This window comes from Pinus tabuliformis, chromosome 8, assembly GCF_031772625.1.
Source record: "Pinus tabuliformis cultivar Carrire ecotype Pingquan chromosome 8, CPIR1, whole genome shotgun sequence".
Classification (NCBI taxonomy): Eukaryota; Viridiplantae; Streptophyta; class Pinopsida; order Pinales; family Pinaceae; genus Pinus; species Pinus tabuliformis.
This window is the reverse complement of record NC_142294.1, coordinates 1,973,060,237-1,973,079,205: the sequence shown is the minus strand read 5'-3', so window position 1 is coordinate 1,973,079,205 and position 18,969 is coordinate 1,973,060,237. Positions and strand designations below refer to the sequence as shown.

General features: G+C 38.4%; 1 pseudogene across 1 annotated transcript in view; it reads right to left on the bottom strand.

Moving 5' to 3' along the window:
- LOC149244354 (putative F-box protein At5g39460) overlaps nucleotides 1–16,192 on the bottom strand; it is a 263,392-nt pseudogene extending 247,200 nt beyond the window's left edge. The window contains exons 1-2 of the transcript XR_016246051.1: nucleotides 16,022–16,192; nucleotides 15,571–15,902 (exon numbers count right to left, since the gene is read on the bottom strand). The product of XR_016246051.1 is annotated as a putative F-box protein At5g39460 (transcript). The remainder of the gene's footprint in view (nucleotides 1–15,570; nucleotides 15,903–16,021) is intronic.
- Nucleotides 16,193–18,969: the final 2,777 nt, after the last annotated feature.

Here is an 18,969-nt window from a genome sequence, read left to right as displayed (position 1 = left end):
TTCTCTGGCCCAGAATGATGACGTAGTCCCTCTGCACTGCCTTTATCTGGCCCAGAATGATGATGCAGTCCCTCTGTGTCACTCCTTCCTCTATCGCCTTCTGCAGTGATCAGCTCTGTCACTTGGGAGAGTTGAATCTGCTGCAAATGCTCTGCTCGGTTGATGCCTTCACTTTTCTTGTGATCTGCAACCACGCTCTGATACCATGTTGGAATTTCTAATTTTAACCTATTAGAAATTCTTCCTGTACTATCTAGTTTATTTCTTCTTACTTGTTAATTACTTAACAAGTTATTTACCATGTAAATACTGAAAATAAACACTAGTATCAACATCTACAGATCATCAACTGAAAGAAAACAAGCACACAAGTGACACTGTTATTTTTGGACCGATGTCCTCAGAAAAATCCAATGTGGGAAAACAAGTGCAGCAGATATGAAGGTTTTATTATTATGCAGTTTCTAAATACAACTAGGGTGCCAGAAATGGCTCACCCAACAGAGAATGCCCTCAACAGTAGTACCTCTCCTCGGAGACAGATATTCCGGTTGATTAATCACCGGATGAACGATCCCACAGCAACAATTGCAGCTTCCACTTCTTTGCGTCACTCTGTAGGGACTGTGTCGTCCTTCCTAGATCACCAACACCCAGTCTGCCCCACGAAAATCCTCTCAAAGCTGCCTCTTGGCCCTGCGTCATCTCTACTAGCCGCGCGCAGCTACTGAAGCTTCTGCGTCAGCTATCAAACCCTCTATGTCACCGACGCTAGCCTCTTCTGGCTCTGCGCAGCTCCCAGCTGCCTCTGCGTCAACCTCTCCAGGCTCTGCACTGTCTCTCTGGTACTAACTCTGCCTCTCTGCTATGTATTCACTGCCCCTCGCTGCTGATCACTGATTCACTTTTGCTTAGCAACCCCGCTCTAGCAAAATGAATGACTGATCACTCTAGTGTGTTCTCCAAACGACCCTCAAGCCTCCTCTTATATTTTTCTCGTTGGTCCATCAACAACCAAGATTAAATCTCTAATCAACATCTAAGATTAGATTTGGCTTGATCCATGACTTTTGGAACCTTCTAACCCAGTTTTATATTAATACCCATTAATATTTTATTTTTCCTAAATTTAAACTTAGGAACTCCATTAAAATATTACTTATTTTAATATCTCCCAAACCGAGTACAATCTGTCCAAACCATTTCTGGGTCTTGGAGATCTCATGTGTTTTAGCCTCTCCACCAATTTTCATGGCTAGAGCACATCCGATGCTACCCCAAATCAACATAGAGATGGTTTACAGGCATTATCAATCCACTTGGAGACCCATGAAGATGTCATTGTGCCCCTACACCAACTTGGGGACACCACATTTGACATGCGTGGATATCAAAAGGCCAACCCCTCATTCACGATGTTTGGAGCCTATTTTCACACATTGGCACACTTTGGACTCCACTAGGCCTTCACAATGGCCCAACGACTTATCATGTTTACTATTTTGCCCTCTTGAGAGGCTTTTCTATTTTAAGCTATCCTGGTTGGCTTGTCACCAAGGAATGTTATTGTTGCAAATTATTTTATTATTAGGGGCTCAATTAGGCCTGTTGTCGCACAGATTGACACGACAATGCTCAGACCGGGGGCTGTCACCCTGATCCCCAATCTCTCCGTTTAAGCCTGTCTCCCACGGCTAAGGGGGGTAGACCCTACAGGTAAATGGGTGACCAACTATCAACCAGTTGGTTTGGGAGACACGAAGCACTAAATTGATTTTATTAATTTAACAGACCAGTGCCTTAAGAGATTGATATTTAAACGATTACTTGTTAGATGATATAGAAATATAAACCATGAACAGCAATCATTTGTCATCAAATAACTTAGAACAGTGCAAGATATCTGTTAAAACCACAAAGTTCTTATAATGACCAAATCTCAATAACGATATCCAGCAATTAAAAATTTCGAAAAGATCAATGCTTTAAACAACCACGCAATTATGAATCATTAACCAGATATCATATGCAGCTAATCTTTAAGATGATCATTCATGTGCAGACTTGTCTAAAATGATAAACATTCATTCCACATCAATAAATTTGAATCTCAGCAGGAAAAATAAAATGACGTGTCAATTTCCTGAGAAAAACTAAATCTTGGCAAAAATTTCCCAAAAAAAAAAATTTTATTTTTTATTTTTTATTTTTTTTTTAAATATATATAAAATCTAGAAAAATGACACTATTGAAATAAATCTAACATTTAAAAAATGATAAAATTTAAACTATAACTAAAGAAAAATAAAACTTAAATCGAAACCTTAGCTTAAATCCTAAAAAAAAATAACGAAACCATGCTAAACTTAAATCTAATAAAACCTAAAACTTAACTACGCATATATATGATAAAACTAAATTTCAAGCAAATCAAAACACGTCTAATCAATACGCCGAACGATACTATCTGGGCCAACGCAGATAGAAAAAACCTGATTCAATGCAAAGCGAAAAAGACTGAATCGCGTAAAAAAATTTCGACAGAAGCACAGGTGACGGCGGCGTGTTGACAGGCTTTGCGGATCGATTTAGGCGTGCTGATGATACTCGAGCTCAGAGATACGATGGTCATAACACGCATTGTTAGCGAAGGTCAAAAATTTAAAATCGTTTTAGAGCTTACCTGAATGCCCGCGTGAATGTTGTGATAACCTCACATGGAATACCTGATACCAACGCGTGCACACAATATATCTGCGTCCTCGTTGTCTCATGCGGGTTCTAATGGCGGAGTACTCTATTCGCAATGCAGGATGACCAGTATATACCCCCAGAGAAACGTGCTCCTTTGTGTCAGCGGACAGAGGGAAATTGCAGGTGGGAAAATGCACGATCCTTTGCAAGAATTACAATGGCGGATGAGTGCTTGCAGGTTGAAGGACGTGTACAGGTGCGATGGCGCAGGAAATACGTGAATACAAGGCTCGTTTGAAACGCAGGATGATGAATTAACACTATTGTTTCAGTGCAGGTTAATTGCTGCGTTGATGAAATGGTATGGGAGCAAGGAAATACACAGAGGTTTGGAAAATCAGTGTATGGCTGCTTTTGCTGATGAGAAAGAGAGAGGTGGCCTGAAACAGCTATGGAAGATGGCAGCAGAATAGAATAATAGTGTCTGAAATCCAGTAGCTTGATCACAAAATTCTCAATCTTTCCTGCTCCAGAAACCCTGAAGAATTTCTCAAAACCCTGTACCTGCAATTAAAAGAAAATAAAACCCTAATGAAATCTGTGTATACAGCAAAATTTGAAACCCCAGATCAGCTGAGTAATTTACAGATTTTGACCCTTTAACAGCCAGATTTAGCAATAACAGCAGTAATATTTTCAGAATATCAGATTTATTATGAAACTTCAAATTTGTTGTGAAAAGACTTAGAAAAATCTCTCATGCAAACCAGAAAAGTAAATTTAAATGATTAACCCAGGGTAAAAATTAGCTGGGCTCTGCAAGGAAGAGCCTGCGGGAGTTGGCTGGTTCAGCCTAGAACTTCCCCAAACGCCCACTAGTCTTCTTCAGTAAGGGTTTTCTGCACAGCTTAAATCAACCATCAGTAAAGAGAGAAAAAATGATATTAGATCTCAACAAGCAATGGAGATACCTGCCATTACTCCAGAAACCCTAATATCATTCAAACCCTAGCAAGTGAACAAGATACCTGTGCTCACAATACTCTATAATAAGCTGTTATTAATGGCTGAAAAAACAAAATATGCAGAAAATAAAATAGCTCACAGCACTTCCAGAGAGTAACACCAGCAAGATTTGAACCCCAAAGTCTTCTTTTATTAACCAGAAACAGATTACAAGAGAGCTTCTTCAGCACAAGACTCACAGATCGAATGATCTCAAATGACTCCTAGCACCCTATTTAAAGGAAAAGATCCCAACGGCTAGTTCGAGTGATCCATGTCGAAATGATCTCGACCGTCGATGAGGATCAAGACATCTCTTAATCTCATCCGTCGAATTTGTTAATTCATTAAAAAATGAAATTTTGCATGTATTTACTCAAAATATTATTATTTTATTATTTTTTTAGGGTTTTTGCTTTATTTTATAATTTTTTTATTATTTTTTATTTTTTATTATTATTTTTATTTTTTTTATTTTTATTTTTTTTATTTATTATTTTATTTTTCAGTTATTAATTTATTTTTTTTATTTTTTATTTTTTTTTTAATTCATTTTTAAATGGATCCTAGAACTTAGCCTTTGGAAAAATCACCTAGGACCTAGGACTTAGGACTCATGAGGGGATTTAAAACATTTTCCAACCCTCAAGACACTTTACATCATGACTTTTACAATTTTACATCCCAAGGGGGGAAAACCCTTTTGACATAGACCCTCATAAACCACCCAGTTCTGCGACACAACTATAATCTAGTAGATTAACACACTAGGATTCTCCTAAGATTCTAGTGACAAAATCCATCCCGGCTTTGGGGTTAGGCTGAAGGAAAACTCTGCCGATCATGGATCGGTGAGACGAAAAACCTTCCGGGACGTAGATTATCACTTAGAAAATTAGGTCCACCTAGGCAATTGACAGACATGACTCATATCTGCTAAGATTATTTACAATTTATACATGCAGACTGGGTTTACAACATAAATTGATGAAGCTGCCGATGACTGTAGAATGGCATGGATATGTCGATCAAGCGCTACCCTTTTTGCAGAGAAAAAGGGGGTGTACTGCTGTGGGCAGTTGACCGGTAGTGGTCAACATCTGGCTCTACTTGGGGACACGTTGCTGCACTGTAGGAATGTGAGAATCCAGAATCTGCATCCACGCAACACACATATAAAAATAAGTAGCGCCCATCCAAAAATCATCATATACATTAAGCACAGGAAAGGTAAAAGCTCTTCATTTATTAACTATCTAGTAACATGAAAAGTAAATCTAATCCTAAAACAGAAATGAAATGCTGAAAAGACAAGGAGTAGGGATAGAGATACAATACAAAGGATGCCCCATGGCATCAGATATCATCTCTGAAGAACAGCTTGAGCATTTGGCCATTCGCTGGTAGATCAAGTGGTTCGCCATCCAGTCTGCTCAAGTGGAATGAGTTTGGTCCAGCTATATCTCGAATAATGAAAGGTCCCAACCACAAACTGTCAAACTTCTTATGTTTTCCTGGTTTCTTATTCTTGCGGTCCCAAAGCAATACCATATCTCCCACCTGCAAAGATCTAGATCGAGATAATTTATCAAAGCTTTTCTTAATGTTAGATTGATTTTTACATATGGCATCAAAAGCTGTCCTACGAGCTTCATCTAACTCCACAATCTGATCTATTCTATTCTGAACAACATCTTTATTAGTAGAAAAATTCTGGAGGAGCTGATAAGCTGGCAATTTGAGGTGCACAGGTAAAGTTACATCCAAGCCATAAACTAATTCAAAGGGAGATTTACCAATAGCTTTCTTCTTAGTGATTCTATCTGCCCATAAAGCATACTTGATTTTGCTGTCCCATGATCTCTTATTGTCTCCTACTATCTTCTTGATAATGGTTATGAGATTCTTGTTACTTGATTCAGCCAGACCATTACCCTGAGGATAGTAATTTGACGAATGAGATAAGACAATGCCATACTTAAAACAAAAAGAAGAAAACTCTAAAGAACTAAAAGCTTTGGCATTGTCAGTAGTGATCTTAGCGGGGACACCAAATCTAGTGATGATGTTATTTTCAATGAAATCCATAATAACCTTTTCAGTGGCATTCTTAGCAGGAATGGCTTCCACCCATTTAGTAAAATAATCCGTAGCAGTCAAAATCCATGAGTAGCCATTGCTAGAATTTTCATGGAACTTCCCTATGAAGTCCAGACCCCAATGCTGAAAAGGTGCCTCTACAATGACAGGTTGTAGAGGCAGGGCAGCAAGCTTCTGTTTCCCAGTGAATAGTTGACAGGCTTGACAGGCTCTAACAAACTTGTGCACATCAGAAAAGATTGAAGGCCAATAATAGCCAGCTCTCAGGATTTTGTGGGCGGTAGTTCTAGCAGCATAATGACCACCACAAAATCCTGAATGAAACTCAGAGGTTAATTTCTTGGACTCAACGTCGTCAACACACCTAAGCACTATGCCCTCAGGATTTCTCCATCCAAGGCCATCCTTCATAAGGCAATACTTAGTGGCTTTTAGTCTAAGAGCCCTTCTCTTATGAGCGACTAAATGGTTAGGACATGCAAGATTCATCAAGTAATAAACTATGAGTAATAAACTATGTCCTTGTACCACTCATGCTCTCCTAATCTTTGCAACTCTGGCGAAGATAGATCGCTAAGACAGAACAAACCAAGAGTCTTTTCATTACCTTCAGTTAACATCTGAGCTAAACCTTGGCCTTTGACCAGCTTGGTGGGTCTAATCTCTAAATCATACTCCTGTATTTTAGTAACCCACCTAGCACGCGTCCCTAAGCAATCAGCTTGAGTTAATATATCCTTGACAGCAGAATGTGGGACGAAAGCAATGATTTTAGAATAACCCACATAAGTTTTAAAGTGCTTAAGAGACTTGACCAGGGCATAACCCTGCTTTTCCATGGTATTGTACTTCAATTCGTAATTTTGAAGTGCTCTACTCATGAAAGCAATAGGCTGCTCGTGACCATCTTTATTCTTTTGAAGCAGGACACCAGCAATGGTATCTTCGGAAGCAAAAGAAAAAATCATGAAATCCTTGGAATAATCGGGACTAACTAAGACAGGAGCTCTTGCGATAGCACATTTGATTTCTTGGAAAGCCTTTTTGCCATCTTCTTGCCAAACAAATTTCGCATCTTTCTTTAGAAGATTTTGAATAGGCTTAGCTATTTCTGCGTAATTTGGAATAAACCTTCTAATAAAATTTATCTTTCCGAGGAAAGACTGAAGGGATTTAAGATTATGAGGGAGAGGAATCTTTTGGATTGCTTCAATTCTTTCAGGATCAATCTTGATTCCTTCCTTAGAAATAATATGGCCCAGTAATTTCCCTTCCATTACTCCAAAAACAGACTTAGCTGGATTCAAAGAAATCCCGTATTCTCTACATCTATCGAAGACTTGCCTAAGATGATTTATATGACTGATACCATCTTTAGAGAAAATAGTAAGATCATCTTGGTAAATTTCAATAAACTTCCCGATTAACCCTTTGAAGGCATAATCCATAGCCCTTTCGAAAGTAGCCCCAGCGTTTGTTAATCCAAACGGCATTCTGATGTATTCAAAAGTACCCCATGGCGTTGTGAATGTGGTTTTGTGACGATCTTCCTTTTTAACCCATACTTGATTGTACCCAGAAAAACCGTCTAGCAGCGACATCATTCCCGACCCAGTTACTCTTTGCAACAAAGTTTCCATGTTTGGCAAAGGGTAATTATCCTTTTCGCATGCTAGATTAAGGTTTCGGAAATCAACACAAAGTCTTATTGTACCGTTCTTCTTCCTAACAATCACCAAATTCGAACACCATGTCGAATGCCTAGTTTGAGCGATGATCCCTGCTGCAAACATCTTTGCAAGTTCTTTCTGGACCAAGGGGGCTAACTTAGGATTAATTTGCCTAAGTTTCTGACGAAAGGGTTTAGCATTTTCATCTTTTAGGGGAATAGTATGTTCCATAACATCTTCCCTATAACCCTTTAACTCATCATAAGAAAAAGCTAAAACATCTCGATATTCGCGAAGTAAATCAGTTAACTTCTTTCTTTCCTCCAAACTAGTACCTCTACCAATTTTAACCATTTGCGGGTTTTCAGAAGTACCAATGTTAATCTCGAGATATTCGCTTGGGTCCATCTTGTTTTCTTCTTTCAACTTCGTAGCATCATGCCGATCAAAGTGTTGCTCTAGAGCAACCACATTCCTAGGAGTAGGATTTATGATATGCTCATGATTTAAAACTCCATCCTCCTCAGAAATTATCCGGAAATCCTCAAACTCATCCAAACTATTAAGGAAACGAATGACTTGTTTTTCATCATTAAAAACTTGCCAATGCTCTGAGTTGTCTGGAACAGATGGTCTGAATATTACTTCCATTTTAATCTTATCGTTAATTAGTTCATCCGACAACTGGAAAGTAGTAGCAGCTACGGCAAGTTCATCTGCCAAACTATTTTGCTCTCTTGGAATTGCTTCGAGGTCAAGGGCATCAAAATGCTCCATAGTATCCCACGCAGCATTTTTAAATATATATAAAATCTAGAAAAATGAAACTATTGAAATAAATCTAACATTTAAGAAATGATAAAATTTAAACTATAACTAAAGAAAAATAAAACTTAAATCGAAACCTTAGCTTAAATCCTAAAAAAAAATAACGAAACCATGCTAAACTTAAATCTAATAAAACCTAAAACTTAATTACGCATATATATAATAAAACTAAATTTCAAGCAAATCAAAACACGTCTAATCAATACGCCGAACGATACTATCTAGGCCAACGCAGATAGAAAAACCCTGATTCAATGCAAAGCGAAAAAGACTGAATCGCGTAAAAAAATTTCGACAGAAGCACAGGTGACGGCGGCATGTTGACAGGCTTTGCGGATCGATTTAGGCGTGCTGATGATACTCGAGCTCAGAGATACGATGGTCATAACACGCATTGTCAGCGAAGGTCCGCTAAATTAATAAAATCAATTTAGTGCTTCGTGTCTCCCAAACCAACTGGTTGATAGTTGGTCACCCATTTACCTGTAGGGTCTACCCCCCTTAGCCGTGGGAGACAGGCTTAAATGGAGAGATCGGGGATCAGGGTGACAGCACCCGGTCTGAGCGTTGTCATGTCAATCTGTGCGACAACAAGGCCAAATAGGTTAATTAGGCTATTCAAACTCCCTATAGATTGTATAAATTGATGACAAGGTCATTCATTCCTCTCATCATCACTTGGATTGGATTAGTATCTCTTGAGATATTTTCGCACTTGTTGTTGGGATGAACTATTTGAAGTTTTGTTGATGCACTATGATGTTTGGATTTTTGCTACTGTCTTTGGAGCTTCTTTCTAATGCGAAGTTGATGAATGGATAATCTCTCCCTCTCATGTAAGTGAAATTTTAATGTTATTCTTGTTATCTTACTTGTCAAATGCATGTATATTGTTATCATTATTCTTGTATGAGTTAATGTAATGCAAAAAAAAATTGGGACCTTGAATAAGTGACTTAATGCATGCGTTGCTCTTTGAGGGATTGAGTGAATGTTCCTAGAGGCACCTCTTAGGTTGAAAGACCTCGAAACTTTGTTTCCTTTGCAAAATAGAAGTATAAATCCCTATTTACCTAGTTGTTGCCCTTGGAGAGGCTAGCAAAGATCAATTAGGACTCCTTAGCTCACAAAAATTCTCGATCAAGGTGTGTCTTGACTCCATTAAGCCCCACAAGCAAGGCACTGATCCTCGCATCCCCTTGGTGGTCAAATTTTTCTTTCTTTCTTCACTTTTCACAATTCTAGGCCTAACCCTAGTAGGTCACCTAGGGCATCCAGTGAAATCTTTTGTAGCCACCAAACACCTTGAAAATTGGTCCACAACTACATTGGGTGCTTTTCTCAAGAGGCCCTCCAAGTTTGAGCACAATCCAACAGTGGAATCCCGAGATATAGCAAGCCCTAGTTATAATACCATCTCTTTTCCTAGGTCAATTTCGGTTAGTGTCCTCACTAGGATCATTACATTCAAATCTCAAAAGACGATTAGCCCTTTGATCATATTCTCTTCCCTAATTAGGTCAAACTCCTCCTTAGTTGATTAATTCCATACCCTTGACCTAGTTTGGGTCCATTTGGGTTCTTTATGGTCCCACAACTCTATAACTCAAATTCCACAAAGATTACATAGAATCCACTCCTACACAAGGATCCTTAAGTCTAGGAAGCCCCTTGACAAGGCATATCCTCCAAAACTAGGCTCAAGTGTCCTCTTAGCCTTTCCTAGAAAGCCTAACACCTTGCATTTCAATCAAGTAAATCTATTTGAGGCTCGCTTGTGAATAGGCTTTAGGAATCACCTCATATCTTATCATTGATGCATCCATTCTATAATGATCCAAATTTTAAATTTGCAGAATTTTGCTTCAGAAATCGACACCAATAATTTCAAAAGCAATTTATGCAAATCCAACCACAAAATCAACGGCAAACACTGGAAATATTAACAGCAACTCAAGAATAGAAAAAATACACATGCATCGAAAACTCAACCTTATTTTATTAAGATAGAGAATACACGCAAATACTGGAAATCGCTTAGAGAGTGGCATCCCGCAAATATCTACTACAAGCTGAAAGTTTGAAACTGGGCCTCCAAAAATAAGTTGATCTGCTGGAAACACCTGTGAATTCTGAATGAACTAACCAAGGGGAGAGATGGGTTCTCGCCCACTCTCACTCAATCACCCAAGGGTTTTCCTCCAGGGGATGCTATGCTAGAAAACTGAATTCTCCAACCCACACCAAAGGCAAATGCTCAAATCCAGATGTCTCCAAATGACCTCCTCCTCCTCTTTTAAAGATCTGATGGATGGATCTCCAAGCCTCTAGAAGCATCTTATTTTATTATTTTATTATTATTCTAGAAGCTCCTCCATTGAATTTATCTTAAGTGAATTTTTAATTTTATTTTATCTCACTTAAGTCACTTTTGGGCATTTTCTTCCAATTAATTATTTTTCCTTAAATGACTAATTAAAGTCATTTTTAATTAAGGAAAATGGTAAATCGCCCACCATACTCTCTCTAACCACTAAAAGTCACTTCTCACCATCCCCTCTTGTAGATCTTCTTGTTCCAATTCCAATGAGCTATTACACTGAGGTGTTCCATCAAATAATCTTCCTAGAATGCCACTTCGTGTTGATTTTGGATAGCATCGGATGTGCTCTAGCTCCGAAATTTTGTGGAGGGGCTAAAATACATGAGATCTCCAAGACCCAGAAATCATTTAGAGAAATTCCACCTAGATTGTGAGTTTTAAACTAATTAATAGTTTTAATGGTGTTCCTAAGTCTTAACTTAGGAAAATAAAAATATTAATGGGTATTAATAGAAATATGGGTGAGAAGCTTCTAAGAGACGAGGATCAAGTCCATTTTAATCTTAGCCGTTGATTAGGGACTTAATCTCGGTCGTTCATTCATCAACAGGAAAAGTATAAGAGGAGACTTGAGGGTTAGTTGGAGACACACCAAGTTGATCATTCAATTCGATTTTTCTGGGGCGTGGTTTGCTGAGAAAATCGAACCAGTGATCTGAGTTGCAATGAGAGGGGCAGAAGCAGAGATTTGGATCGGAGAAGAAGTTTTGAGCCAAAGAGTACGTGGCAAAGACGCAGCCTAAGCATCAGTAAAGGAAGCGTAGAGGCCTACGCATCCCAAAAGGGGCTCACGCAAAGCTGACACAGTCCAAAGGGGCTCTCGCAGTGATAGTGCAGAGTATTCGTCACAAGTCTAAGATTTTGTTGGAGAAGCGAGGTTCTGAACCGGAAGGGATGAACAGTAATCTTCATCCAGCAAATCAATCAAGCAGAAGGTGTAATGCAGTCTTCTAGAGGCAAGACGCTGGCCCATGCAGTGATCGCACAGGGACTTCGCAGTGTTTGTCGAGAGAGTGTCAGACCAATCATTGGATCAGTTGTGACTTGGGGAACAAGGTAAACACTCATATGTATTTCTTGTTGTCGTGATTTCTCTGAAAGGTTAGCCGGTGTGAGAGGCAACATGTCGTACTCAGATTCTGCTTGCTTAATAATACAAACACTCTATCTGCTGCACCAGTTTTCCCGCATTGGGTTTTTCCGGGGACATGTTGTCCAAAAATAACGGTGTCCCTTGTGTGTTTGTCTCATCTATTGTTTCAGTTTATGATATGTATGTCAATGTAGTCTACAGTAGTGTTTTTCATCATTATTTATAATTAAATAACTTGTTGAATGAAATAACAAGTAGGAGATGATAAACCAGTGACTGTAGTAGGATTTATGTTTGTATAGATTCAGAAATTTTCACATGGTATCAGAGCATTGCAGATCATAGGATATTGAAGCCATCAGCCAGGAGATCCAGCAAATTTGCTGCAAAGAGGCAGCTGTCCCGATTGACAGCGTTGTTCCAGAGCCAGAGACGCGAAGGGAGAGTGACGCAATGCAGAAGAGGTGACACGGCGGCTCACACAGTGCCTGCGTCAACGTTTTGAGCCAAGTGAGGGTGACGCAGTAGCTGGGAGGAGCCCACGCAGTAACTGCGTCAACTATCTAGGCCAACGCAGAAGCAGAGAGGGGCAGATCAGGCTCACGCAGAGCCACGTCATCTTTCTGAGCCAGGAAGGAGTGACGTAGTGGCTAGGAGGAGCTGATCTAGCTCACGCAGTGACTATGCAGAGCCTGAGGAGCTCAGATTATTCAGTCGTTGGGGCAGAGGGAGCAGTGCAGATCAGATCTGAGGTGTTGGTGGGACGTTGTTGTTGTTTGTGCAGAACAGTGTCTGTGGAGACGAAACTAAGCTAAAGGGAATCACTGCCTTAAGGGATTTCTTGCCAAAAGAAATCTAAGTCTGGGTTGCTGAGCAGTAGCAAAGGAGGATTGGAGAAGGGGTGATTCGACATTATTTGGCAGGAGGATTTCCGTGAAGGAAATCAGGACTCAAAGGGAGTCTAGAAAGATTATGTTCCTTAGAGGATTTCTAGCACCAGAGAAAATACAAATCCGGGTCTTGTTGGGGCAGCAGTAAGAGAGGGAGAAGAGAACATGTTCTACACTTATTTGAGCAGAGATGGCAGTTAATGGACTGAGGGATCAAGACAGATTGGATGGAGCATCCAACTTTGTCATCTGGAAGGCCAAGATCCTGGCAGTCCTGGACAAGAATCGCATCAAGGATTATGCCTTAAAAGTGGTGGTTGTACCGGTCGATGCTGGTCCTCTCAAGAAATACGATGAGGCTCAAGCGAAGGCGAAATGCATGATCTTGGACGGGGTCAAGGATCATGTGGTCCCACATATTACTGAAAAGGAAATAGCAAGGGGGATGTGGGAGGCCTTGACCACCTTGTATGAGGGAACTTCCGTCCAACGGAAGATGTTGCTTGAGAACCAGCTAAGACAGTATCAGATGCAAAAGGGAGAAGAAATTGATCCCTTCCTTCTCAGGGTGCAAGGGATTCGAGACCAGCTAACTTTTGTGGGGTCTACACTAGATCCTGAGTTCATGGTCAAGACTGCTCTAAATGCAGTCACTAAAGACTAGGAGACCTTTGTCTAAAGCATCTTGGGCAAGGCTTCTCTCCCCAGTTGGGAGGAGATGTGGGCAGCTCTTCGATTGGAAGAGATTAGGCAGTTAACCAAGGGAGGAAGTAGTGGCAAAGGAGTCAGAATCAAGAAGGAGGAAGAGGAGGATGCAGCTCTCGCATCATCAAGACAGCAAGGTCAGCAAAAGAGGAAGAAAAAGGATATAAAAAAAGTCAAATGCTTCACGTGTGGGGAACTGGAACATTTCGCCGCTTAGTGCCCTCGGAAGAAGGGCAAGGAAGAGAAGTTTGACTCGAAGGTTGCTCCAGCAAAAGTTGACAAGGAGGATGATGATGAGGATTGTGCCATGAGTGCTCATGCACCTCTAGAGAAGAGGTGGGGCGATATTGAGTTGTAGTCGGGAGGACTACACAGTAGGGGGCAGGATCCTTGAGGTGCTCAAACTCTTGGATCATATACAGCTACGGGAGCCCTTAATGACAGTAGCAGAATGATGGGATTCAGTTGGTGTGAGGGATGATGGAGCAATAGTGGCAGAGCTAGAGTGCAAGAGTCTGAAGCAGCGCAGTGGAGATTGCAATAGTGCGAGAGGCATAGAGCAGATTGCAGCAGCGCAGTAGCAGCAAAGGGTCAGCACAAATTAGCAGCAGAGGTAGCTTCAACATCACAGGGTATCCAGACTGACCAACATGTCAGTTTTTGGGTGGCTTTTCAGTTGCTTACTTCTCAGCAACTGAGTTGCAGTGCAGCAGTTAGCAGTGGCAGTGCTATGGGCAACATGATGCAACATATTTAGAGGGAGTTGCAGTACAGATGCAGCAATTACACTCGCAGTGTCATGGGTAGCGGTACAGGATGCAGCAGTGCAGTAGATGAAGGGCAGCAGGCCAAGCATCAGCAGCACAGAGGACCGATGTAGTGGATCAGTGTGATGCTTCTATTGGGAAGTATTGCTAGAGCACGTTCCTCGCTAAGAGGGAGTGTTGATTTTGGGTAGCATCAGATGTGCTCTAGCTCTAAAATTTTGAGGAGGGGCTAGAATACATGAGATCTCCAAGGCCCAAAAATCGTTTGGATAAAATAATTAATATGTTTAATGGTTGGTGTTCCTAAGTCTAAACTTAGGAAAATAAAAATATTAATGGGTATTAATAAAAATATGGGTGAGAAATTTCTAAGAGACGAGAATCAAGTCTGTTTTAATCTTAGCCATTGATTAGGGACTTAATCTCGGCTGTTGATTCATCAACAGGAAAAGTATAAGAGGAGGCTTGAGGGTCAGTAGGAGACACACCAATTTGATCAGTCAGTTCGATTTTACTGGAAGGCATTAACCATCACATATTGTCTAAGTAAAAAACCACACAAGAGGTCATAGCACATCAACTAGAGTAAAGATAATGCATGAAGTAACATCTATGAGTGCACATAACATTTGAGGTGTATGACATAGGCATTAACCATCACATATTGTCTAAGTAAAAAACTACACGAGGTCATAGCACATCAACTAAAGTAAAGATAATGCATGAAGTAACATCTACGAGTGCACATAACATTTGAGGTGTATGACATAGGAGTTGATAGACCTTGGTAGAGTGATCTAAAAGAACTCATGAGTGTTGTATGGTTGGATCATCATGTCTCTAATCGAAAAACTAGAAAAACAAGCTTGAGTTGGAAGTAATGAGTAAGAGAGCTCATTCAGGCAGGTAGTATTGCACCCCTAAGAAGGTGGTCTAGTAGTAGTTGCCCTTAAGAGGGAAATAAGGACAATGTAGAGACTGGTCTCAAAAGTCATGGTGACAATATGGGTACCTATTACTACCTGATAAGCACCCAATTACCTCTAGACCCTAAGCTTGACCAATCCAATATCAAATATGTAATGAAAAATGGTAGCCAAAATCAGGTTGGTTACCATTAGATTCTGTCAAAGGTGCTTCTAATCATGAATAACCTCTACTAGTCTACTAAAATATGTCATCCAAACAATTTTTAATGTACCATATTGTTCAAGGAATATCTATATCATGGAATGGTAACATGCAACAAATACATATTAGCTTCAGAAAATAGTGCACATATAAATGAATGACACGTTAATGTTCCCCTTTGGATGCTGAAGCTGAATTGCATACAATTGTTGAGTGGTTCCTATGCTCTTGGATCTCCATGATAAGATATTAAGAATAAGCATTAACTCCTCAAAACTGTAAATTTAATCAAAATTATACATACCCACTTCAGATACAGAATCCCTCCTCTTGGCGATAACTCCTTGGCACTCCACAGCCCAATCAATTTATTGAAAAACCTTAACAATCTAAACAGAGATTTGCCTGAATTCATTCCCTTCCTCCATTCCATGACATCAATACTCCCCTGCCAATAATTACAGAGATTCATCCAAAGCGAATCTGTTGAGGCCAAATTGTACAGGGCTTTGCAAGCAAAACCCACTGTAATGAGATTATCATGGCTAAGTTTTCTGAATATATGAATAATTGCATCTTGAGGAAGGTCGAGGAGATGTAGGCTTGTTGATGCTGCCATCCCCAATTCAATTTTCACTGAGAGAAATCAGAAACAAACCTCTTGAGATTAGGAGATGAATGTAATCCTCAATTCAATTCAGGATAGAGGGTCAAGTGGGTGCATAACGAAAATATTAAGATATGCCTGCACTAGCATGTTGATTTGTATCTAGATGGGAGTGCTAAGTAGCACAATCCATTTAACAGTCGTGCATAATATGTATGCTTCCTTTTCCTTTCTATATGCGAACTGTAACCTAAAACGAATAGATTCTTTAACAGAAGACTGGGCCAAAGGATTTCCGCAGAGGACCTGCCGTCGAGAATCTATCTTAATATAGGAAGGCGACTGCACGCTGTTTGGACCATGTAGGAAGGCGACTGCAAACTGTTTAGACCAAACACAGCCAACAACTTATTAAAACAGCACGAGGTATGCATTTTGGCCGTATTAAAAATCTCCGTATCAAACTTTTTAAGTGCATTTAACAATGCAAGCTGGCAATGATCCCGAGGGACAACCTTATTACTTACGTCATTACGTTCTGGATTTGCAATTTTTATAAGTAATTTGGGGAATCTTAAAATTAAATCTATTATAGTTTTCGAGTATGCCCATAAACTAAATATGTTAAAAATTTATAATTTTCCCAAATTCTTAAATTGAAATAGAGATTTTTTCCTGAATCTGGCTTTAAACTAAATATATTAAAAATTTATAATTATATTTATAATTTTCCAAATTCTTAAATTGAATTGAAATAGAGAATTTTCCCTGAATTCGTACACCACGGTAAACTAGTCCTAGTCCGTGAATATATTGAATGATAATTTTAAAGATGGTATTGCTCCTCCAACCTGAATTATTTTGAGATGATATTGTTCCTTCCACCTGAATTATAGTTATTATTGAATTTTTATTTAAACCCTTGGTTGGAAGATTTTACAGTTACACTAAATTCTTTAAGAAATTAAAGAAAATAAATATTTAATATATGTTTTTAATTTTTTATAGCAAATAAATATTTAATAGAGGATTCGTCTATAGAAGTGGAGGAATTGTTAAGACAGCAAAAAGTGGTTAAAATTCGGGCAAAAAAAATTCAAAAAATCTTGTAGTAGCAGTGTTTGAATCATGTTTTTGATGGTGGAAATAGATTCAACACCATCAAAAACCTCTAGGGCACCCAAAATATTGAAGTTTGACAACTATAACTTGGATTTAGAAAAATTCCTATCGGATTTTATCAAAATATGGCCGGAATTTCCATGATTTTCAGGGCAAAAAAACAATCTGGTTAGACTACGGCTTTAATATATGATATTTTCAGGGCAAAAAAACAATCTGGTTAGACTACGGCTTTAATATATGTTTTTCACGCTCTATAAATGATATTATAAATAGTTTTTGGGCTTCTAGTGATTCTGATGATTCTTTATAGTTGTGAACTATGGGCCAGCAGTACATCCTACATGCAGTGGAGACAAATTGAGAAAATTCAGAAGCATTTGATTACAAACAAATTTAAGATTAAAAGTGCGGTTCATTATGATATCTTGTTAAGTGAAACAGGGACTGCTCCTATTGAAGCAATTGCTATGGTGCGAGTCCTAAGGTATTTAAAAAAAAAATGAGCAAATGGAAGAGAGTAGATGGCCTATGGTTGTCTTTAATGATAGATTGTGCAAGAGCAAAAAAACTTGGATGCAACAAAATAACAAATGGTTTAGTAAATGGGGTATTTGCTTGAACGCATGTTCCATAAATAGCAAAGAGATAAAAGCTTTTGTTATGGAAAAGTTCCACAAGCGTACTTGGGATAAGGAGCTAGGAAGAAAGAAAAATTACTATATTAAAGTGTTTAATCCCACTCATAGTTATCAACCAAAAACATACATAGAGGCCAATATCTCTTGTAGAGGCAAAATTCTTATTGCTTAGTTAAGGACTAATTCTCATCAACTCCTTTGTGAAATAGGACGCTGGAAAAGGCCAAAGGAAGTGTGGGAGGAAAGAATATACATTTTTTGTTCTTCCGGAAAAGTGGAAACAGAAAAACATTTCATTTTAGAATGTGAGGTTTTCAAAGACAACAGGGAAAGTTATGCAGAGATGCTGGCAGCTAGCTCTTGGGATAATCTATTTAGCGAGGGGTTTGTCAAGAAGTTGTGAGCATTTATTTTGAAGCTTCACAGAATAAGCGCTGAATACATCAAGCAGATGAAGAAACAATCTGTCCCCATAAGCTATTTTTAGCCTCGTGGATGTTAAAATAATTTCTTTCTTTCTTTCTTTCTATAGTGTATTTCTACTTAGTATTTTTTTAACTAATTTCTAAAAACACCAAATTATATGTTGCAATACAAATATAATTATACTTATCCTCAATTTTATATATTATTTTAGAAATAATTATAATTTTTATTAACAAAAATTCCTAAATGATACAAAAGATTGTTTATCTATTTATTATTAATAGAAAGATTATTTAATCATATGGTTAATAAAAATATATATATAAATATAACTAGTTGTAAAATTATATAAATGTGATTAGTGGTAAATTCTTGAATGTATTATATTTTACAATTTTAAAACAATCTAATTTTGGAAAAGGTTTATGTATTTTTTTCTAAAAATATGAATAGAAAAATAGTGTTAAATATGATTAAATTAATTTGATTTTATCCAATATTGACTTTATAATACATTATACTTATTTTAGATCTTTTTTATTCAATTTATAGTTATTAGAGTCATCAAACCTTTTTATATTGTTAGCATTTTTTTTAGTTGTAAGAGTGACTAATAATTTTAACATCTTGAGTTTTGCAAGATTATTTGAACCATTTTCCAAGATGCGATCTTAAAGTAGGAAAACTACATCAGTGCTATTAGATGGGGATTCTTCATGGTTAGTGTCATTAAAGAAAGTCCATGCACTATTTTATCAATTTGCTCCTCTCAAATCACTCTAATGACTCTTTCCTTGTTTAACTAACTAAAACCCTAAAAAATAAACATAGTCGAAACAACACATGAAATACAAGAATATAGCTTTCATAAAAAAATTAATTATTACAAGCCAACAAAATTCCCCAA